The sequence below is a fragment of the Tupaia chinensis genome, unplaced genomic scaffold (assembly GCF_000334495.1).
Source record: "Tupaia chinensis unplaced genomic scaffold, TupChi_1.0 Scaffold000170_1, whole genome shotgun sequence".
Taxonomy (NCBI): Eukaryota; Metazoa; Chordata; class Mammalia; order Scandentia; family Tupaiidae; genus Tupaia; species Tupaia belangeri.
Window position 1 is genome coordinate 1,269,990 of NW_006159645.1, and position 23,616 is coordinate 1,293,605.

At 44.2% G+C, this 23,616-nt stretch overlaps 1 long non-coding RNA gene and 1 pseudogene across 1 annotated transcript; both read left to right on the plus strand.

Moving 5' to 3' along the window:
- Positions 1-877: 877 nt before the first annotated feature.
- LOC102473508 (cyclin-dependent kinases regulatory subunit 1 pseudogene) lies at positions 878-1,122 on the plus strand (annotated as a pseudogene).
- Positions 1,123-1,515: 393 nt separating this feature from the next.
- LOC106734638 (uncharacterized) lies at positions 1,516-2,466 on the plus strand. The gene is made up of 3 exons (XR_001370203.1): positions 1,516-1,643; positions 2,099-2,228; positions 2,397-2,466. It is a non-coding gene; the product is annotated as an uncharacterized LOC106734638 (long non-coding RNA).
- Positions 2,467-23,616: the final 21,150 nt, after the last annotated feature.

The window sequence follows — 23,616 nt, forward strand, 5'->3', positions numbered from 1 at the left end:
AACTGCTGGTTCCCAATCGTTGTCCCCTTTCAAACCAATCCTACACCTGATGGACTGCTGGCAAACCATCTCTCTAGGCCCAGCCCCCCAAATTGGCCACTGCCTCTCTGAGAAGGAGGTGGGTCAGAGAAACAGCAGAAACCCAGCCTTCTCTGTGAGTCATCGTCTTCCAAGCCACTTGAGCAGGTGGAGAACAGTTGCCAAGTGCCAGGATTTCTTTCTGCAGTGACAGCTGGGAGAAGTGGCAAGTGTCAGCCTTCTCCCTCTATCTGCCCCTCTGCCCACACCAGCACCAGCACCTGCTCCCTGAAAACTCCTGGCGGGGTGATCCAAGCACTGTAAAGCTTCTCGGCAGCCAAGAGACAGCCAGGGGCAGCCTCTGCTCCTGAGCCTGGTTGTCAGCTGCTACAGATTGGGGCTGTCTTCTCCAGGTTCCCGCTCCTCAGAGGGGCCACGCCAGTTTTTGCAACCCCACTCATCTCATCTGGGACTTTCTGTCTCTCTCTTGACTCTAGATAGGTGTATTGATTTAATACACATTTATCGGGAACCAGCAGTTAGCGTAATGGCTATGTCGCTGGACTCCCACGTAGTCGACAGCGGTTCGTGTCCTGGACCTGACGGCTTAAAACTCATGCCGGGCGCGTGTGCGTGTGTGCCCAAGATCCCGAGAGGAGAATGGAGGAGAAGGGATTGCAGCGTGACCATCCCCCCTGGGGGTGATTTCTCACTTTCTGTCTCTATGTCTCTCTCTGTCTGGCGAGGGCCCGAGCCCTATAGCGAAAATCTCTCCAAAAAAAAAAAAAATACACATTTATCAAGAACTCACTAAAGGAGTTTGGCAAAGCGGGGCTGGAGGCCTGTAAGCAGAGCCGTCATGTCGCACGCACAAATCTACTATTCGGACATATATGAAGACAAGGAGTTAGAGTATCGGCATGTCATGTTGCCCAAGGACAGAGCCAAGCTTTTCCTCAAACCCATTTGATGTCTGAATCTGAATGGAAGAATCTTGGCATTCAGCGGAGTCAGGGATGGGTCCATTATATAATCCATGAACCAGAATTTCACATCTGGCTGTTCCAGAGGCCTCTACCCAAGAAGCCAAAGAAACGAAGCTGAGAAGTCACTTTTCAGTGTCCAGCTCTACCCAGCTGTCCTTTCTAACATCTTTCCTGTTTTAAAAAATAATTATTTATTTAATTTTATTTATTAATTCATTTAATGTGACTAGACACACACACATACACACACACACACACACACACAGGTTGAGAGAGAGGGAAAGTGAGAAAGCAAGCCACCAGGTCTGGGACTCGAACCGTGGCCAGCCATATGGGAGTGCCCAGTGCCTTAACCACCACACCACCTGCTGGTCCCCTCTAACGTCCTTCTGATCACCTGACTATGCCACCTTCCTGTTTCTCACTTTGGTACTTTAAGGATATTCAATACACTGTTTGAATGTGCTGGTAATTGCTTTGTTTCTTGAGTAGAGCCAAAACCACAGCAGCCCAGCCAGGTGAGTGCTCTACGGGCCACCGGCTGTGACCCCGGGAGCCACGGTGCTGTCTGTCTCCAGAAAACACTTGACGGATGGAGGAAGCATCTGAGACTAAGACCATGGCTGTTCCCAGGATTGTGTAAGCTGGTTTTGTTTTTTCCTGCTGGGTCTTTTATGTATGGTGGGTTTATATTTCAATGTATTGGACACTTTTTATTTTATTCAAGAAATCTGTTCCATGTTCAAAGCCTTGATTAAAGAGGAAGTTTTTATGATAAAAAAAAAAAAAAGAGAACTCACTAAAGGCCAGCTATCCTTCCAGGTGCCAAAAAAGATATTCCTACACATAGGTACATATGGACAGGGAGGCTAAGGGCGCGGCTTTAAGATCAGATCAATCCTGCCACTTAGTACCGATGACCTTTACTTTGGCCAGTTGCTTGAATTTTCTGAGCCCTGGTTTTTGTTTCTGTAACGCGGGGATCATTGATCCAGCCTCAGCTGGACCATTGTGAGCTTTAAATGGGATAATCCACGGGCAGCACTCAGCCCTGTGCCTACCACGTGACAGATACAACATTTCCTTGTAATCAGCACGGGGCAGAACACTGCGGCCAACCCCTCACACACTGGAGGTTGCACCACGGCTGGAGAGCAGGTGAACCTTTGCACAAACAAGGTTCATCGTTGTATCCTCAGTACCTGGCAGAGTCCCTGGCGTGTGGTAAGTGCTAAGTAAATATTTCTGGGATGGATTAATACATAAATAATACTACAGTTAATGACAGACGTTGTCCAAGTAATAATAACATCAACCCGCTATTATAAATGCTAGCATTATAATGTATTGTTATTGCAGTAACATTTACTGCAGTGGTTCCTCCGACTTTAGCTTGCGTGAGGTCACCTGGAAAGCCGTTAAAACGAGTTGTCGGCGGGGGGCCAACGATGATGTGCTGGTTAAGGTGCTGGATTTCCACATGGATCACCATGGTTCAAGTTCCAGACCTGGTAACTTGCTTTCTCACTTTCCTTCTGTCTCTCTCTCTCTAGTGAGTATATGTGCCCTAAGCAAACTTAAAAAATAAAATAAAATAAAATAAATAAAATAAATAAATAACAACAATAATAAACAGATTGTTGGGTCCCACCCCCAGAGCTTCTGATTCAGTAGGTCTGTTGCCGAACTGAGAATTTACATTTCTGACATGTTATTAGTTACACTGGGGCTGGAGTCTAGGAATGCACCTGAGAACTGCTCATTTGCAGTGAGCTTCCCACAGTGTTGTGCTAAGCACCCCACGTGGATGGTTTCATTTAGTGCTCACAACTACGCTATGAGACCAGTATGGACTCTTTATATCCCTTATCTACACATGAAGAACCTGGTAGAATCTCAGGAACTTGCTCAAGGTCTCATAACTATTAAGTGGCAGGTTCTTATATAGATCTGACTCCGGAGTCCTCACTCTAAGTCATGATATTAAAATGAAAATGAATTGGAGCCAGTGGGTAGCATGGTGGATTAAGGCACTGGATTCCTATGTGGCCAACTGTGGTTTGAGTCCTGGACCTGGTGGCTTAAAAATCACACTTGGCACATGTGTGTGCATGCCCAGAATCCCCAGAGGAGACTGGAGGAGAAGGGATTGAGGCAGGCCCCCTGGGCTCATTTTACACTTTCCCTTTTTCTGTCTTTCTAGGGCAAGCGCACATACTCTATGGCAAACAAACAAAACATTATTAGGGGTACGTTCCCTTATTTGCATTCATTGACATCATTGGTGTGTTGCAGAAACAGACTGGAGAAACCAAGCGCCACTCTGAGAGCAGGGAACATGGGTTTATTCTGCCAGCGGACCCAGAGGAGTTCTCACCACGCTCTGGGCCCAGAACAAACATGACTGCAGACTTATAATGGGTTGTGTAGCAGGGGAGCGGGATAGGGGCTTCACGCACGGCAAAGTCCAGTTTGAACTGAGTTAGGCTGATCTCATGGTCTGCAGCTGCTGGGCCCAGTCGCTCACGCACAGGAATGTCTGGTCAGACTGACCTGGGCCAATTTTGCTATCAGCTGCTGGACCCAGTCGCTCATGTGGGAGTGTCTGGTCAAACTGGCTTGGGGCAATCTTGCTATCTGTGGTCTGCATCTGCTGGGCCCAGACGCCTACAGGGAGCTGATCAGGGTGATCACAATACAATGCTTTTCCAGGGCATTGCAAGCAATTTACAGAAACAGAACAGCATTGACTTAGGCTCTTATGAAAAAAAAAAATTCCCCACAGAACAGAATCCATGTCAAGTGTTCATGTCTAGAATCCTACTTTAATTCAGTTGTTTTCCAACCAAGTTCTGGGTTGCGGTTCACAGAGATATATCATCAGAACAAATACGTTGACATAACGAACTAGCTCCCAGACAAGGGGTTCAAAAGAGTTCGATGGAGAGCAGAAAAACACAACAAAACAGGAACGCCTGAGAGGTATTCCAGGGTACCTGTGAGACACTTGACAAAAGAGGCAGTGCTTGCGACAAAGGATATATAGCAAAGTTGGCCAAGAAGACAACTTTCACTTTATTCATCCTCACTTCATTCATTTATTACCATGACAATTTACAAAATACTTATTATAGCAAAGTTGGCCAAGAAGACAACTTTCCCTTTATTCACCCTCACTTCATTCATTTATTACCTTGACAATTTACAAAATACTTACAGAATATCTATTACCAGCTGGGGGCCATTTGTTGCTCAAGATACAGTGAAGGGGGGCCAGCAAGTGGCACAGTGGTTAAGGCACTGGACTCCATGTGGCTGACCCCAGTTCAAGCCCCAGACCTGGCAGCTTGAAATTCATGCTGGGCGTGTGTGCGTGCATACGTGCCCAAAATCCCAGGAGAAGAATGGAGGAGAAGGGATTGTGGTGCGGCCATCCTCATGGGGATTGATCTCTTGCTTTCTGTCTCTCTGTCTCTCCAGCAAGTACACGTGCCCTACAGCAAAAATCTCTAATATATGTGTGCATACATACAGCAAAGAGTAAAAATGGATGTGGTGGACCAGCCACAGTAGCACAGACAGTAGAATACTGAACTACAGTGCTGCAGACCATGTGGTTGCCCGTGGGTCCAGTTCCCAAGCTGACCTGAAACACACTGGGTGCACACAGGTGCCCCCGATCCTGATTAGCTGGAGGCTTCGGGGAGGTGGATCACGTCATACAAGATCCTGTTGAGGATACATATCTCCCTCTCTGGAAATAAAATAAATTAAAAAAATAGAGATGGCCCACCACCCTCAAACCTTATAGGGTGTTCAATAGTATTAAGTTCGGAAACAACTGAGCCCAGGTCATGAAGTCTTGAAATCCGGCTCTGGCCATGTGATTTTCTTCTGTACCAGCCCTTCGGTTCTGACTCTACTGAGTCTTATTATCTTGGCTGATTCACTCTGTCTGTTGATCTAATGAATTTCCATTCTGACTCAGACAGCTCAACTCAGTTCTGACATCATGATTTCAAAAGCCTCCTTGTCAATAGAAGTTTTTAAATTCTTGACTATGGACAGGATTTGGCTGGGTTTTGATAATTGGTAACTTGCAGACATGACTAATAGGTGGAGGTTTTAATTGGTCTGCTCTTGTGTTCTTACTCATTATTGCTAATTGCCCAGTGTGTCTGTTACGCCAGATGGATGTTAAAAGAATGGCCTCATGGGTGGGCCTGAAGCACCATATTTAGGTTAAAGAGAACCATGGTCCTGGAAGGGAGAGGGGGACGCTATTCTTTTTTTAAGAGGTTTTGTTATAGGGTGGATGGGCGCTCGCCAGAAATACAGAGACAGAGAGAAAGCGAGAAATCACCCCCTAGGGAGGATGGCCACGCCGCAATCCCTTCTCCTCCATTCTTCTCTCGGGATCTTGGGCATGCACACACACGCGCCCGGCGTGAGTTTACACCACCAGGTCCAAGACTCGAACCATGTCCGAACACTTGGGAGTCTAACTATGTAGCCATTATGCCATCTGCTGGTTCCTGGGATGCTATTCTTCATTCTGCCATGTAGCACCTTTGCTTTAGATGAGACTCCGGTGACCAAATTCAAAATACTGAAGACCGTGGGACTTTTTTTTTTTTCGTGCTAAGTTTTTGCTATAGGATGTATGTGCTGGCCAGAGAGTGAGAAAGAGAGGGGAAAGTGAGAAATCACCCCCTACGGTACATGGCCACGTCTCAACCTTTCTCCTCCATCCTTCTCTTGCATTTTGGGCATGCATGCACTTGTGCCTAGCGTGAGTTTCAAGCCACCGGGTCCAGGATTCGAAGTGCACAGTTGGCCACATGGGATCCAGCTGCCTTAACCTCTACGCCACCAGTTGACCCATGTAGTGCTTTTTATTCTAAGAAAATCTTTTCTGAATCCTGTGTTTAGCATACTTTCTGTGAGAAAACTCTGTTTTACGTGTTCTAGGTTAGATTTATGTACTCTGACAAAATTATGACCTATTAATAATAGGGGCCAGACCATGATGCAACAGTAAAATGCAATGCTCTGAGAGGCAATCCCTCATGGGGAGTTTCCCAGTTCAAGTCCAGAGACTTCCCTAAGTACACCAGGCATCCACGTGCCCATGACCTGGGGCTGGCTAAAGGCCGGGGTGGATGGCAACCTCGAGACCCTGCTGCAGATGCTGCCTCTGTCTCTCTTGCTCATGAAAGAAATAAACTTAAAACATATATAGATATGGGAAGTCTTGACAGATGAAAAGCCAAGTTTCAAGGAACCATGTGAAGTGAAGATGGAAGAAAAAGGAAGAATGGGGTAGAAAGACTGCACGAAGAGATCTGTGATTGACAGGAAACCTGGAGTTTTCATAATGAGCTCAAGAAAAGCTATCGTCTGTCTCCTAGAGACGCAAATTTCTGCCATCCAATCTGCAGATTTACATTAAAAACAAAACTAAATTTAAGCTTCAAAGTAAAAAAAAAAAAAAAATCAACATTCAGGCAGACAGATGGGCTGTTTGCTTTGAACGAGTGGCAGCAACCAGTCTCCTCCGAGAGCTGGCCCAGGGAAAACGCGGGGAACACAGACAGTTGCAACCATGGCTGACGCATGGGCTGTGCGGAATGAAATCAGCTTTCAGAAAGAGAAGCGGAAAAGAAGCCCAACACGCATCGTCAGGACAAGTCCACACAGTCAGTTCTTTTGGTTAATGCCAAATCTTACTCACCAATCATAACCGACCCACCAGTGCCTATGCTGATGTGGGTATTTCCAGTAGAAAATTATTCAGTTTGTGAGAGGTCTCCCCAGACAAAGCTTTCATTTTGGCAAAAAATTAGATGAAGCTGAATCAGCCCCATCAAGCTAATCCATGCTGCCCACTCGTGTCCACTCTGCCGTGGCTTTTGGCAGGGTGGCCCTCCAGCGTAGCCATCAGCCTTGGCTGTCCCTAGGTGGCCTGGCTAGGCCCACATCAGAGTTGGGAGTGCAGCAGGAAGAAGAGGAGAAGGAGGAGGAATCTATATAGCTGTGTGTTTAAAAGCTTAGGATCTGGAGAAAGTCCTGGTTCAAATCCCACATCTGCCTCTCACTATGAGACCTCAAGTTCTAAATAAATATTCAATTTTTAAAATTTTTGTTAATGAGAGGGTGTGTGAGAGAGGGAAGGGGAGAAAGAAAAAGAGGCTTTTGTTTTGTTTTAATTCTAAGAGTCTATTTTATGTTTTTCTTTTATTAGTTTCTTAAAAATTTACTATAGGGTGTGTGTGCTGGCCGGGAGGGAGACCTAGGAACATAGAGACAAGAAATCCCCCAGGGGGCTGACAACACCACAATCCCTTCTCCATTCTTTTCTTGGGACTTGGGCATGCATACATATGCACCAGGTGCGATTTTCAAGCCACTGAGTCCAGGTCTCAAACCATGCAGTCGTCCACGTGGGATCCAGCACCTTAACCATCACACCACTCGCTGGCTCAGAGACAGGTACTTTGACAGAGTCTTCTCACATCGTTTCCCTTCTGCCTCAGCCCCCGCCCCCCTGTTCCCCAGACAGCGAGGACCCTGGGTGCCACCTACGTAGTTAGGCTAGAAACTGAACCTGGGTTTCTCACCTGGCCTTAACCCCCGCACAGCTGTGCCCTCACACCTGCGCCACTGTGACCACATCCTAATAAGTCCTGATGACGTGAGCTTATTACGAAGATCAGTGAGATCATCTGCTCTCAGGGCTTAGCTCAGGATATTGAGTCAGCAGCTGGTCCGTGTTATTACTAGCAGTCTTGGGTGGAGTCTTACATTCGTATGGGTCGTTTAAAAGAGGGAAGTGGGTTGGTCCAGAGCAGTCCTCAATATATTTGTACCAGATTGTAAAATTTGCCAAAATTAGTTTCTAAATGTATAATATTGTGCTGTTCAGTAGAACATTCTGGAATGATATAAATTCCTGTCTCTGGCTGTCCCAGACAGTCTAGCCACTGCTGTTCATAGTAGGAACACTTTGAATTTGGCTAGAGGGAGTGACTTTTCAAATTTAATTCATTTAAATTTAAATATGTTATCTGTGGCTACCATGTTAGGCAACATAGCCTTATGATATTAAAACTGCCAAATCTATGTGGGAAAAAGGCAAATATTGGAAGAAAACAGTTAAATGAAATAGAAGGAAGCACAGAGTTCATAGGATTGACTGAATTGAACAAGTCAAAAAGAACCAGATTTTTTTTTTTTTTTTTGAGAGATTCTTGCCACGGCTCGTGCGCTCGCCAGATAGAGACAGAGAGACAGAAAGCGAGAAATCACCCCCCAGGGGGGATGGCCACGCTGCAGTCCCTTCTCCTCCATTCTCCTCTTGGGATCTTGGGCATGCACGCACACGCGCCTGGTGTGTTTTAAGCCACCGAGTCTGGGACTCGAACCGTGGTCGACTACGTGGGAGGCCAGCGACATAGCCATTACGCCAACTGCTGGTCCCAGATTTTTAATGAGCGATGGGCATAATTCTTATTGCTACATTAGCATAAAAAACAAGGAAAATACAAAACATTCCTAAACCCTAAAAGCCAAGCAGTCTAAGTTCAAGACCTACAAGTGGAAATTTTCAAAAAGCTCATGGAAAAAGTGCTTTTTCCTTTTCTTTTGGCCATAGGGTGCATATACTCACAGAGAAAGAAAGAGGGAGGGAAAGTGAGAAATCATTCACCGGGGTGGGAGGTGGGGATGGCCACATGGTAATCCCTTCTCCTCCAGTCTCTTCCTGGGATTTGGGGCACGCATGCACAAGTGCTCAGTGTGATTTTAAAGCTGCTGGTTCAAGGATGCACACCATCTAGTCAGCCATGTGGGATCCAGTGCTTTAACTTCCATGCCACCTGCTGGTTCATGCACTTCGTTTTTATTTATTTATTTAAGTTGCCAGAAGCCATGTGCACTTGCCAGAGAGAGACAGAGCACGTGAGAGAAAGCACTCCACAATGGGACATGGTCATGCCTCAATCCCTTCTCCATGTTTCCCTCCTTTCAGGATTTTTGCGTGCATGCACATACACTTGGAGTGTTTTTCAAGTCTCCAGGCTCAGGACTCAAATTACAGTTGGCTCGAACTGGATTTGGCTTCCTTAACTACTAGGCTGTCAGGCCAGCCCTAAAACTTGTACTTTGCTTTTTGTTCATGGTTTTTTTTTGTTTGTTTTTGAGAGGTTTTTGCTATAGGGCGCGTGTGCTTGCTAGAAAGACAGAGGCAGAAAGCAACAAATCACTCCCTTGAAGGGTGGCCACATCGCAATCCCTTCTCCTCCATTGTCCTCTTGGGATCTTGGCCATGCATGCACGTGCCCAGCGTGAGTTTAAGCCACCAGGTCTGGGACTTGAACTGCGGTCAACTACATGGGAGTCCAGCGACATAGCCATTATGCCAACTGCTGGTCCCAAAACTTGTACTTTGATTCCATTATTTTTTCCACAAAACTTTTTTAAGTCTTTCTGTATTTATTTTTTTAAAGGGATTTTTGCTATAGGCCATATACATTCACTGGAGAGACAGAGAGACAGAAAGCGAGAAACTACCCCCAAGGGATGAACACAATCCTTTCTCCTCCATTCTTTTCTTGGAATTTTGGGCATGGATGCGCACACACCTGGTGTGAGTTTCAAGCCACCAGGTTTAAGACTCGAGCTGCAGTCTGTTACGTGGGAGTCCAGCACCTTAGCCACTATGCCACCTGCTACGAAGTCCTTTTGTATTTAACAACTTGTAATTCCACTGAGATGAAAGAGCTGGAATGTTCGCTTGGAATTTGCAGAAGGAAAATGCATGCCATTTAGTGAATGGCCTCCATGAACAAATGAGACAGCATCAGCTCTAAGCACAAAAACTCACCCAGCACAAGAGAAGTTCCTGAATGTCCTCTGCAAAGTACGCTCTGAACCTGTCCAGGTGACAGCCAACATTTTTCAAAAAAGATTAGAGGATGCAGAATTCCTGTAACTCACGAATAAGTTGGCAAAGAGTTTGCTCATTGGCAACCAATGAAAAAGCCCATACAGGGAGAATTGAATAAGGTCAGCCTGTCTTCTGTTCCTATTGGCACAACCCAAGATATAGGTATAAATGGCATCTGTTCAGTAATAGCTCCAAGGTTTCACAAGCACTGTGAGAGAGTGCCTGGCATCTATGGTAACTAAATATTCAGGGAATTGTAATCCTGAGGGTCAAGAGCCCACAATGAAAAAAGTAATGTTCCCAAAAGCACTGATTGTACTCAGCAATAAATTTTATTTTAGAGGTTTGTGTACTTGTCAAAGAGAGAGCGAGAGATACAGTGAGAGGAAAAGTGAGGAATCACCTCACAGGAGGGATGGCCATGCCACAATTCCTTCTCCTCCAGTCTCCTCCTGGGATTTTTGGACACGTATGCACATGCACCTGGTGTAAGTTTCAAGACTCTGGGTCTAGGACTTGAACTGGCAGTTGGCCATGTTGGAGTCCAGTGATGTAACCATGACACCATCTGCTGGCCCCTCAGCACTAAAATTTTACATGAAGATCCTGCATAGTTGAAGCTAAAATGGCCCTACACTGGGATCAAAGAGATCTGGTTTCAAGATCTGGTTCTGAGGGTGGCCAGTGGGGTGCCTTCGGTGAGCTCCTATACCCCCTGGACCTCACAGTTGCCCCATAAGTAAAACTGAGGTTCACACTAATTGCCTGGTAAGATTCTTATACAGGACAAATGGGAAGCTGTAAAGTACTTTGCAAGTGAAAAGAGTTATCATGACTGTCTCAACAGTCCTCTGAGGGAGCCAGATAGACAAATCCACCAGTTTACAGATGAGGAAACTGAAGCTCAGAGGGGTTAAATTACTTGCCCAAGGTCACACAGCTCCGAGGACCAGCATTCTCATCACAGCTATAAAGAATTGGGTAGAGTTTAGCTGATGAACACCAAAGTTTTGTCTTTTTCTTGGACCCCTGGTTCAGAAATGTTTAAAATCATGGGATGGGTCAGGACTGCCTCCAGATGCAGGCACAAGGCCCCTGCCCAGGGCCCTAGGTGTTAATTACAATGAGGAGCACCAAGAAGACTGGACCAATTCCCTCCTGCTTTGGTAAATAAAGTGTTATTACAACATAGCTATACTCATTCATTTATGAATCATCTCTGACTGCTTTTGCACTGCAAGGGCAGAGATGAGTGTGGTCATGGCCATGTATAACATTTCAGTCAACTATAGGTCACATCTATGACAGTGGACCCAGAAGATTATAACGGAGCTGAAAAATGACCGTTGCTTAGTGATGTCATAGCCAGCAGACCATCACAGAGGAACATATCCCCTGTGTATGTGGTGATGCTGGTGGAAATCTGCAGAGCTGGCGGAAATAGAGCACATTTGAGTACATGCAGGACATGATACTTGACAATGATAACTAACAGCCATGCTACTGGCTTATGTATTTACTATACTATACCTCCTATTGCTACAGTCGACAGAAATAACCAACTCTGCAGAAATAATAATAAATGTCTTTTATTTCTAAGCATGAATGTGTGTGACCAAGGCCCGGAGAAGAGGCAACCATGTTTTCTCAGAGCAATCAGATATAAGGGTTCCTTTTATTTGATTTTGAGAGTGAGAGACAAGGTTTAGAATTTAGTGAAAAGAATTTTCCATTGGTCTGGCCCAAAAAGGTAGGATGTCTGGAAGTGGGATTTTGTAGGCCATAGGTGGGTTTTACAATTCTTAGGTTAGCGGGGCCACCAGGTGGCATGGTGGTTAAGGATATTGAACTCCCACATGGCCAACCACAGTTCGAGTCCCAGACCTGGAGGCTTGCTTTCTCGCTTTTCTTCTGTCTCTCTCTCTCTCTGTGTGTCTCTCTCGCTTTGTCCCTCTCTGGTCAAATTAAAATAAATAAAGTTGAATAAAATAATTTTAAAAAATTCTTAGTGATGGGAAAGGAAGGTCTGTGTTTTGGGAAGGCATCAGCAAAGAGTGTACTATAGCAGAGATTAGGGGACTTGTGTACCTCATAAGATACTGTCTCAAGGATAGGATGTAGGAAGGTTCCTGTTATCAATGAGTCAAAATGATCTCTAAATGTTTGTGGGTGCGAGTCACCTATGGCAAGATACTATACCAGGGACAGGATGTAGGAAGAGTCCTATGATCAAATGGGCCAAAATGATCTGTTACTGTTTGTGGACATGACTCTCCCGAGGCCCTATGGAAGGGATTTTGGAAATAGGAAAAAGCAGTCAGATTTCTGTCCTCACTATTTTAGAGTGTACTCCTTTTACTGATTAACATAAAAACTTGGTCCAGCTCCATGCCTGATGGATAAAGCAGCCAGATCCCACGTGGCTATCCCAGCAGTTTGAGTCCTGACCCTGGCAGCTTCAGGAACATGTGGATGCATGCCCCAAATCCTGATAGGCTTGAGAGATCAAGAAGTGATAGTGGCATGACCATTTCCCATGGAGATTGCTTTCTCCTCTCCCTTTCTCTCTCTCTCTCTGACAAGCATACGTGACCATTAACAAAAAAATAAAAATTAATAAAAAATTAAATAATTAAAACTGTTGCCATCAAACAATATGCAGAGTTACCCTAGCAGCCTCACAGATCTCACATACCCATGTGTCCCGTCTCTCTTTTCTTACATTTGTCAAAGAGTGCATGTGCTTGCCAGAGTGGGGGTGGGGGGGGGAGAAAGGACCCGTCAACAGGGCATGGTCATGCTAAAATCTACTCCATTTCTCCACGCTGTCAGGTTTTGGGCATGTGCACATGTACTTAGCATGTTTTTCAAGCCACAGGGTCCAGGACTTGCACCACATGGTCGGGCCTATGCAATCCAGCTCCCTTAACCACCAGGCCATGGGCTGGTCTCTACTGCATCTCAATTGCATCGTTTTCTTTAGTGTTTGACTAAGTCTTGTCTTTTGTTCATCATGGCCCTTCCAGTGGGACAGATGTGGCAGAACATAGAGGTACTGATGACCCTGATCCTGCGTAAGCCTAGGTTAATATGTGTGTTTGTGTCTTAGATTTTAACAATAGCAACAAAAAATTTAAGTAAAAATCATTTTAAAAGAGGAACATATCCCCTGTGTATGTGGTGATGCTGGTGGAAATCTGCAGAGCTGGCGGAAATAGAGCACATTTGAGTACATGCAGGACATGATACTTGACAATGATAACTAACAGCCATGCTACTGGCTTATGTATTTACTATACTATACCTCCTATTGCTACAGTCGACAGAAATAACCAACTCTGCAGAAATAATAATAAATGTCTTTTATTTCTAAGCATGAATGTGTGTGACCAAGGCCCGGAGAAGAGGCAACCATGTTTTCTCAGAGCAATCAGATATAAGGGTTCCTTTTATTTGATTTTGAGAGTGAGAGACAAGGTTTAGAATTTAGTGAAAAGAATTTTCCATTGGTCTGGCCCAAAAAGGTAGGATGTCTGGAAGTGGGATTTTGTAGGCCATAGGTGGGTTTTACAATTCTTAGGTTAGCGGGGCCACCAGGTGGCATGGTGGTTAAGGATATTGAACTCCCACATGGCCAACCACAGTTCGAGTCCCAGACCTGGAGGCTTGCTTTCTCACTTTTCTTCTGTCTCTCTCTCTCTCTCTGTGTCTCTCTCTCGCTTTGTCCCTCTCTGGTCAAATTAAAATAAATAAAGTTGAATAAAATAATTTTAAAAAATTCTTAGTGATGGGAAAGGAAGGTCTGTGTTTTGGGAAGGCATCAGCAAAGAGTGTACTATAGCAGAGATTAGGGGACTTGTGTACCTCATAAGATACTGTCTCAAGGATAGGATGTAGGAAGGTTCCTGTTATCAATGAGTCAAAATGATCTCTAAATGTTTGTGGGTGCGAGTCACCTATGGCAAGATACTATACCAGGGACAGGATGTAGGAAGAGTCCTATGATCAAATGGGCCAAAATGATCTGTTACTGTTTGTGGACATGACTCTCCCGAGGCCCTATGGAAGGGATTTTGGAAATAGGAAAAAGCAGTCAGATTTCTGTCCTCACTATTTTAGAGTGTACTCCTTTTACTGATTAACATAAAAACTTGGTCCAGCTCCATGCCTGATGGATAAAGCAGCCAGATCCCACGTGGCTATCCCAGCAGTTTGAGTCCTGACCCTGGCAGCTTCAGGAACATGTGGATGCATGCCCCAAATCCTGATAGGCTTGAGAGATCAAGAAGTGATAGTGGCATGACCATTTCCCATGGAGATTGCTTTCTCCTCTCCCTTTCTCTCTCTCTCTCTGACAAGCATACGTGACCATTAACAAAAAAATAAAAATTAATAAAAAATTAAATAATTAAAACTGTTGCCATCAAACAATATGCAGAGTTACCCTAGCAGCCTCACAGATCTCACATACCCATGTGTCCCGTCTCTCTTTTCTTACATTTGTCAAAGAGTGCATGTGCTTGCCAGAGTGGGGGTGGGGGGGGAGAAAGGACCCGTCAACAGGGCATGGTCATGCTAAAATCTACTCCATTTCTCCACGCTGTCAGGTTTTGGGCATGTGCACATGTACTTAGCATGTTTTTCAAGCCACAGGGTCCAGGACTTGCACCACATGGTCGGGCCTATGCAATCCAGCTCTCTTAACCACCAGGCCATGGGCTGGTCTCTACTGCATCTCAATTGCATCGTTTTCTTTAGTGTTTGACTAAGTCTTGTCTTTTGTTCATCATGGCCCTTCCAGTGGGACAGATGTGGCAGAACATAGAGGTACTGATGACCCTGATCCTGCGTAAGCCTAGGTTAATATGTGTGTTTGTGTCTTATATTTTAACAATAGCAACAAAAAATTTAAGTAAAAATCATTTTAAAAGTAAAATTTTTCAAATAGAAAACACATTTATTGAATAAATAAATATATTAGAAAAAATACTTCAGTATAGCTGTACAGGTTATTTATTTATTTATTTATTTATTTTTACAATTTTCCACAAACATTTACTTTACATATCAAAAAGTTTTTTTTCATACTCCATAGTTCTTGACAGTTAATAAACAACTTTCAAAAATTTAAAATACTGAGTTGCAAAGATAATGTTCAAAATATTTCTTATAATTTTCTATAATTTTGTTTGTGACTTTATAACAACAGAGACAGTATGGTTTTAAATCTTTTTTGAGAACATATTTACATGTCAACTACTCAAATTGTTGAAAAGCAAATGCCCAGCACACTAGTCACATATAAACCTCCTCAATTCAGCCCTGCCTGCCAAGTATTCTGTGATATACCTTCTGCTAGCAAAGATCAGTCTCTTTTTCTTTCTTCAAAGTCTTTCTCAAGATAATCCTCTGATGTGGTTGCTCTTTTGCAATCTCTTCTGATTACCATGCTGGGCTAGAAAAGTCCAGGTTATTTTATATTATAAATTCTTTCATATATCTTCTCTAATCCTCTCTGGCATGCAGAACTAATTATGGTGCCAGGCCATTTTTCTAAGAGTTTCTGTTGGCTTCTTTGAGATCCACCTTAGTTCCATAGTTCTCTGATTAATCTTCGGATATGACATTCCAGTCAAAGCCCTGTCCAATAATGAGTATTTCTAGATTCAATGCAACAAGCATTACTGAACTTATGCAAATAACCCTTCTGCCACAAAATAAGAATGATCCCTAATATTTTCCAATTCCAGAGGGGTCAGGAAGGAGGAAAAGTTTATATTTCCATTTAAAGAAACAGACAAGAAGGACCAGCAGTTGGCGTAATGGGTATGTCACTGGACTCCCATGAGGTTGACCTCTGTCCGAGTCCCAGACTCAGTGACTTAAAATCACGCTAGGTGCCAGATATCTTTTCTAATCCTCTCTGCCAGGCAGAACTATTTATGGTGCAGGGTCATCTTTCTAAGACCTTCTGTTAGCTTAATTGAGATTCACCTTAGTTCCGTAGTTTTCTAATTAATCTTCAGATATGAAACTCTAGTCAAAGCCCTGTCCAATAATGAGTATTTCCAATTTCTGAATCAATGCAAGAAACATTATTGAACTTATGCAAATAACCCTTCTCCCACAAAATAAGAATATTCCCAAATATTTTTCAATTACAGAGGGATCAGGAAGGAAGAAAAGTTTATGTTTCAATTTAAAGAAACAACCTAAAGAAAAATATTTTAACTTGTTGCTAAACCTACCAACAACTGAAAAGAAAGTAAACTGTTTAAATAGGGAAAACAAAGCATAGTAAAAAAAAATCAGTAATGTTTTACTCAAAAGTCATACAATTCTATTTTGCCAGTTCAGTCTTATGTCCAAACGCTCTTCTGTTGAATATGCAGTGTTACTGTGGTCCAATCTTTGCGTTTAAATCCTGGAAGGTAGCATTCAATGTTATTATTGATATTTCTTGTCCCTAGTATTAAATTGATCATTTTCTTGGTTGCCTTTTATTCTCTTATTTCTTTATGTGTCTTAGTTTTCCTTGTAGAGCACTCCTTTTAGAACTTCTTGAAAAGTGGGTCTGCTATTGGCAAATTCTTTCAGGTTTTGTTCATCTGAGAATGTTTTTATCCTTTTTTTCCGCATGAAAGATAATTTTGCCGGGTATAATATTCTTGGTTGAAACTGTTTTTTCTCTTAACACTTTGACTATATTTTCCCATTCTTTCTTTGCTCACATTGTTTCTCACGAGAGGTCTGAGGTTAGCCTGATTGGATAACATTTATAAGTAGCCTGACGTTTCTCTCTTACCAATTTTAGTATCTTGTCTTTGTGGATTTGACCAGTCTGGATATGATGTTCCTTGGAGAAGATTTTCTTGGGTTGATTCTATTAGGGGCCTTTTGTATTTCTTGGGTCTGGATATTTGACTGTCTCTCTAGATTTGGAAAGTTTTCTTCCAGGATTTCACGGACTAGATTATCAATGCCCTTATTAGTTTCTTTACCTTCTGTGATACCGATTATATGGATGTTTGGATACTTAATGGTATCTAGTATTTCTTGTATAGTATCCTCAGGTTTTTTGTGGTTATTTTCTCAGTTTTTTCTGGTTGTTTTTCCTAGGTCAGAGGTTTGGCCTTCAACATCTGCGATCCGATCTTCTGCATGGACTAATCTGCTTTTAATACTTTCAGGAGAGGGTTTGATTTCCTATATTGCAGCCTTCATCTCTAACAGCTTCGTTTGATTCTTTTTTATGGTGTGTATTTCCTCTTTCAGATCGTGCAAGAACTTCCTCACCTTCTGGAACTTGTCTCTTTTCCTGCATCTTCAGGAGTTCATTGTCTCTCACCTCTTGCATCTCATTTAGTTTTGTCACTATGAATATTCTGAATTCTCTGTCAGACATTTCCATGAATTCCACTGTACCGTCTGTGGATGATGAGGGATTGCTCTTTTCCTTTAGAGTAGGGATATTTTCTTGGTTTGTCATGTTTCTTGTGCCTCTGCAGTGCTTTTTGGTCATTCTGTGACAAAATCTCTCCTCCACTTGTCTGAGTATTTCAGGAGTCTAGAAGATGGAATTTAGAGCATAGCTTCTCTGAACAGGCCAAGACACACCTCAGCTTTGCAATGGCTTCTCCAGTGGTATTGTGTGGTTTTCTTAAAGATTATTATTTTTCTTTTTTCTTTTTTTTGGAGAGGTTTTTGCTATAGGGCGTGTGCGCTTGCCAGAGAGACAGACAGAGACAGAGAGACAGAAAGCGAGAAATCACCCCCCAGGGGGGATGGCCACACCACAATCCCTTCCCCTCCATTCTTCTCTCGGGATCTTGGGCACACACACACAAGCGCCCAGCGTGAGTTTAAGCCGCCGGGTCTGGGACTCGAACCACGGTTGACTACATGGGAGACCAGCGACATAGCCATTATGCTAACTGCTGGTTATTTTTCCAGAAGCGAGAGCAAGGTAGACAGAGAGATAGACAGACACCCCCACTGGGTGCTCGCAATCCACGCCCATCTCAGCCAGGCCAGATGGGAGGCACAGAGATGCACAGTGTGTACAGGTGACCCCAAGACGTGGACCAGTGCCTCCCCAGCTCCGTGTACTTGCTTTGCTGCTGTGCTGCCAGAAGGCCCAGACGTGTTTGCACTTGAAACTAAGCATTATTACAAAATTAAAAAGTGTATAAAGTTAAAAAGTTATACTAAGCTAAGCTTAATTTATTATGGAAGAAAGAAAAATATTTACTTAGAAATTTAGTGTGGAGGGTCAGCCCCCTAGCTTAGGGTTTAAAGGAACTGGACCTCACGTGGCTGACTGAAGTTTGAACCCAGCCCTAGTGGTTTGAAAAACATAACAGGCACATGAGCATGCGTGTCCCAAATCCCAGCAGGATGGAAAATGGAGGGATGGGTTTGTAGCATGACCAGGCTCTACTGTGTGGGTGCTTTCTCCCTCTCTCAATTAAAAATGAATGAAAAATGTAGAGGCCGACAGGTGATGTGGTGGTTAAGAGTGCTGGCTGATTTGGGTTCAAATCCTGGACCTGACGGCTTGCTTTCTCACTTTTTCTCTCTCTGTCTGGTCAAATAAAATAATAATAATAATAATTAATAACAATAAAATTGAAAAAAGTCTTAAATAAACCTTCACATGAACTCAACACTTGCGCTGACTTCCCAAGAGCACTTCCAGTCCCATCAACTCCATCATGGTGTCTCCTACAGATGTACCAACTCCTTTTTACCTTTCATCCCATCATTCTACGGTACCTCTTCTATGTTTGGGTATGCGAACATGCACCATTGTTCTACAGTACTCAGAGCACTGACACACCGTCCAGTGACGCTTTCATGTTCGCACACCATGAATCGCCTAAGGACGCCTTTCTCAGCACGTATTCCCGACGTACAGCCAGGCATAACGAGGTGCAATAGACCCTGTGGCCCACAGAGCTGGAACAGGAAGGGTTTGCTGGCTCTCATGTTAGAGGGCCTCGGTATCACAGATCACACAGAAAGAGTAGTGTTAAAGAACATGCGTCTGCTCTGTCCCACAGGACATGGGGACCGCCTTGGAAGAGTGTGACTCACATCCCTGAAGAGTGGCAGTTATGACCTGTGCACAACTCGGACCTCAGGTCCCAGATCCCACATCTGCCTGTGTCCTTGAAACAGAAGGGTTACCTCTGAACACTGAGATTTGGGATCTCTGCCTTTGCCCACTTGGGCAGGCACAGCTTTGGGGTGCAAGGAGAACTGAGCAGCGAAAGGACTTAGAAAACAGAAATGACAAATCAGTTCCTTAGTGGAGTCCTCCTCTCAAACAGCAGAAATAGAGTAGATTCTTGCATAACAAAGTATCAGTTCCCAAAGGAGCCAGGTGTCCTTGCTGCTCTGAGAGTTTCAGTTCCTGCTTCTGGGCCTGGGGGTGCTCACAGACTGGCCCAGTATTTACACAGATGCACATGGCAACTGGGGAATATTTTGCAATATTGAACAACTCATGCTACTTTTTAAAAAGTTCTATGTAGGTCCTCACATGACATGTGTGAATAGTGACACATTTCTTATATTGGACATTAAACACCGGAATCATGCATGTACTACTTTTCTAAAATGTCATTTAAATACATATTTTTAAAGAGGTTTTTGCCTTAGGGTGCATGAGATCGCTGGAGAGAGAGGAAGAGATAAAAACAGTGAGAGGAAAAGTGAGAAATCATTCCCCTTAAGGGGTGACACACTGTAATCCCTTCTTATTCTCCTCCTGGGATTTTGGGCACACACACATACACACACACACACACGTCCAGCATGATTTTCAAACTACCAGGTCCAGGACTCGAACCACAATCAGCTATGTGGGAGTCCAGCCATGTAACAGCTATGCCATCTGTTGGCGTCAGTATTATTTTTTTTCTTTAAGATAAGATAGAAACAGAGGGAGAGAAAGGGAACAGATAGGTACTTTAAAAATTATGATTGTTGGGGTCTGCAGGTGGTGTGGTGGTTAAGGTGCTGGGCTCCCACATGCTTGACTCTGTGGTTCGAGTCCTGGACCTGGCAGCCTATAAAACATGCCAGGAGCATATGCATGTGTGCCCAAAATCCTGAGAGGAGGTTAGAGAAGGAATTGCAGTGTGGCCATTCCCCCTAGGTGGTGGTTTCTCACTTTCCTTCTGTATCTCTGCCTCTCTCTGGAAAGCACATAAGCCCTATGGAAAAAAAAGAAAAGAAAAGAATCTAAAAAAAGGCAAAACAAAACAAAAAGGATGATTTCCAGAGGCCATGTGTGCTCACCAGAGAGAGAGAACCTCCCGCATGGGACATGGTCATGCCATAATCCCTTTTCCTCCATTTCTCCATCCTATCCAGATTTTGAGCATACACATATTCATTCTTAGGGTGTTTTCAAGCTGCTAAAGCTGGGACTTGAACCGTGGTCAGCCATGTGGGATCCAGCTCCCTTAACCACTACACTATAGGCCTGGCCCACTAGGTACTTTGTGACAGGGCCTCACCATGTTATCCTCCCACTCCAGCTTCCCTGCTAGCTAGGATAACAAACACACACAACTACATGGTTGTTTGGGTTGGCCCAGAATCCAAACCCGGGCCTCCCATTTGGCTTCCAGACTTCTAAGCAGTGTCACTGACTGTGCCCCAAAGTAATTGGACCTCATTTAAGTAATTTTGATTTAACACTTAACATTATTTAAGCCACTGGAGCAAAATGCCTTGAATTGGGTAATTTATACAAAGTGGAAATTTATTGCTTATGGTTCTGGAGATGCCAACAGATCTGGTATCTGATGAGGGCTTGCTCCCAAGTGCCACCCTGTCTATGTCCTCACATGTCTGATGCACAAAAGGGGCTAAAAGCATCTCACATCTCTTTTTCTTTCTTTCTTTCTTTCTTTTTTCTTTCTTTCTTTCTTTCTTTCTTTCTTTGGAGAGGTTTTTGCTACAGAGCGTGAGCGCTCACCAGACAGAGAGAGACACAAAGACAGAAAGTGAGAAATCACCCCCCCAGGGGGGATGGCCACGACACAATCCCTTCTCCTCCATTCTCCTCTCGGGATCTTGGGCATGCATGCACACGTGCCTGGAGTGAGTTTAAGCCACCAGGTCCGGGACTCGAACCGTGGTCAACTACATGGAAGTCCAGCGACATAGCCATTACACTAACTGCTGGTCCCTCACATCTTTTTAATAAGGTCATTAATCCCATGTGGGAGCCTCATGACCTAATCACCTCCCAAGTTCTTACCTTCTAATATTATCACCTTGGTGATTAGGCTTCAAGATAACAATTTTAGATAGACATAAGCATTCAACCCATGGGGACCAGCAGATGGCGTAATGGCTAAGTTGCTTGACTCCCATGTAGTTGACCACAGTTCGAGTCCCAGACCCGGTGGCTTAAACTCACGATGGGCGTGTGTGCGTGTGGGCCTAAGATCCTGAGAGGAGAATGGAGGAGAAGGGATTGTGGTGTGGCCATCCCCACTGGGGGGTATTTCTCACTTTCTATCTCTCAGTCTCTGTTTTTCTGGCGAGTGCATGCCCCCTACAGTAAAAATCTTTCTCTCTCAAAAAATAATTCAACCCATAGCAGACAGTCCTGTACTGTATTATCATTTGTATTTTAGCTCATTTTAAAGATAAATTTTGAATTTTCCGGAAAAAGACATACATACTTGAAAACAAGAAAGTTTTTTCTTTAGATTTTTTACACTTATGTTAATTCACGTTATTTGATGAAAATTTATTCAAATTATATATACTCTGAATACCATTATGCCTTTTATAATCCCTTGAGCATGACTGTCAATGAAATAAGATCCAGGTTTCTCACTTAGGAAGTAGTTATTTATTTATTTTTTAAATTTTGGCAATAACAACAAATATGCCTATTTTAAATTATGTATTTTAATTTAGACAACAGATGGAAAAGTGACTGAACGGAATCATATTAATGGTTATTTGCCCCTGTACCCCTCCACCTCCTGATAGGAATTCAGTAGTTGTGACTCTGTTGATTCCATTCTACCCCAATATCTCTGGGCATCTGAAGCTCAGGCAAATGAGGCGGGGAGTTTTCTCCCATGTCTGGACTGTCCAATTTCATTTCACTGCCTTCCAGGTCAGTTTCAGATCCCTCTTTCCTGTGACTCGCCTCCTGCTCAGGAGGTTCCTAGGGCTGCCAGCATGGTTCCTTGAAGCCCCATCCGAGGCTGTCTTTCCTGGGAGGAGGGACAGCAGATGGGCTGGCCTGCACACAGGCAGCCTTTGTCCCCTCTCTCCAGCAGACAGCTGCTTCCCCTGGGGCACCATTAGGACAGCCATTCAGGGAGCTGGAAGCTGCTGCTCTTGTATGGAGAGAGACTCGCTTCCAGGTCCCCCCACAGCACTCCTGGAAACCTGGCACGCGGCGTTTTTAATTACTCGAGGGAGCCAGCAAGCGAGCTCAGCTCTGCTGCCCCTTGGCTTGGAGGAGCTTCTCCCACACTTTGAGGAAATAAGGTATTCCTTGATGGCTCATTCATCTGTTTAACAAATACAGACTGCAAGCCTACTGTGTGCCAGGCATTGCACCTGGGCATGGGACACAACTGTGACCCTGGCAATGTGTTCTTGTGGCATAAGAAATACACTTGGCCTCTGTCTCCAGTTCCTGGACCAGGACCACCCAATTCTTGGAACTTCCAGACAGAAGTGGCTTTTGTTATCTAAGCCCGTTCTATCACATCCACACATATGCTAATGAGGTGACTTAGGGTGGAGCCCCTCGAAAGCCTCAGGGTGAAGCTGGCACCAGCAAGACCAAGTGATCAGAGGATTGGCATGCTCTGTCCCACCCACCAACCTCTTGAGAGGGGAAAGGAAAGGACCGGAGATGGAACTTAATGAAAGCGTTTGAACAATGAGTTTCGGAGAGTTTCCAGGTTGGTGAACACATCCATGTGCCAAGAGGGAGGTGCACCCCAATTCCATGGGTCATTCTATCCGTCATACTGGGACCCTTCCAGACCTTGTTTGGCTGCCTCTTCATCCAGCTGTGCATTTGTACCCTTTATAATATACCGGCAAATAAGGCAAAGTATTTTTCTGGGTCCTGTGAGCCATTCTAGTAGATATGGAAGAGGAGGGGGCGTTGCGGGAACCCTCGATTTTAGTTAGGATTATGGGTGGCCTAGATTTGTGACTGGCATCTAAGTGGGAGAGTCTTGAGGGACTGAGCCCTTAACCCATGGGATTAGCACCACCTCTGGGTAGTGAGTATCTGAACCACATTGAAGGATACCCGGCTGGTATCAGAGAACTGGTCGGGGTCAGACATCTCAGAGTTCCCTAACCCCAGTGAGCTTACCGCCAGCAGGAAAGGTAGATAATGAAGCAACTAATTATAGTAAGGCGATGACTTTGAAGGGGAAGAAAGAGGAGGTAGCCCTAATCTAGGAGGTGGAAATGATGTCAAGACCAAAAGAACATCTGTAAAGTAAAACTGATGAAAACGTGTGTTTATTGGTCTTACAAAGCTAGCGTAAAGTAAGAGTCAGGCCCCAAATAAGGGCACACTGTCAGATCCCCAGCAGCATGGCCAGGTGGAAATGGCAACATGTCCGCCAACCCTGAAAATCCTAGGGTCTCTTATCC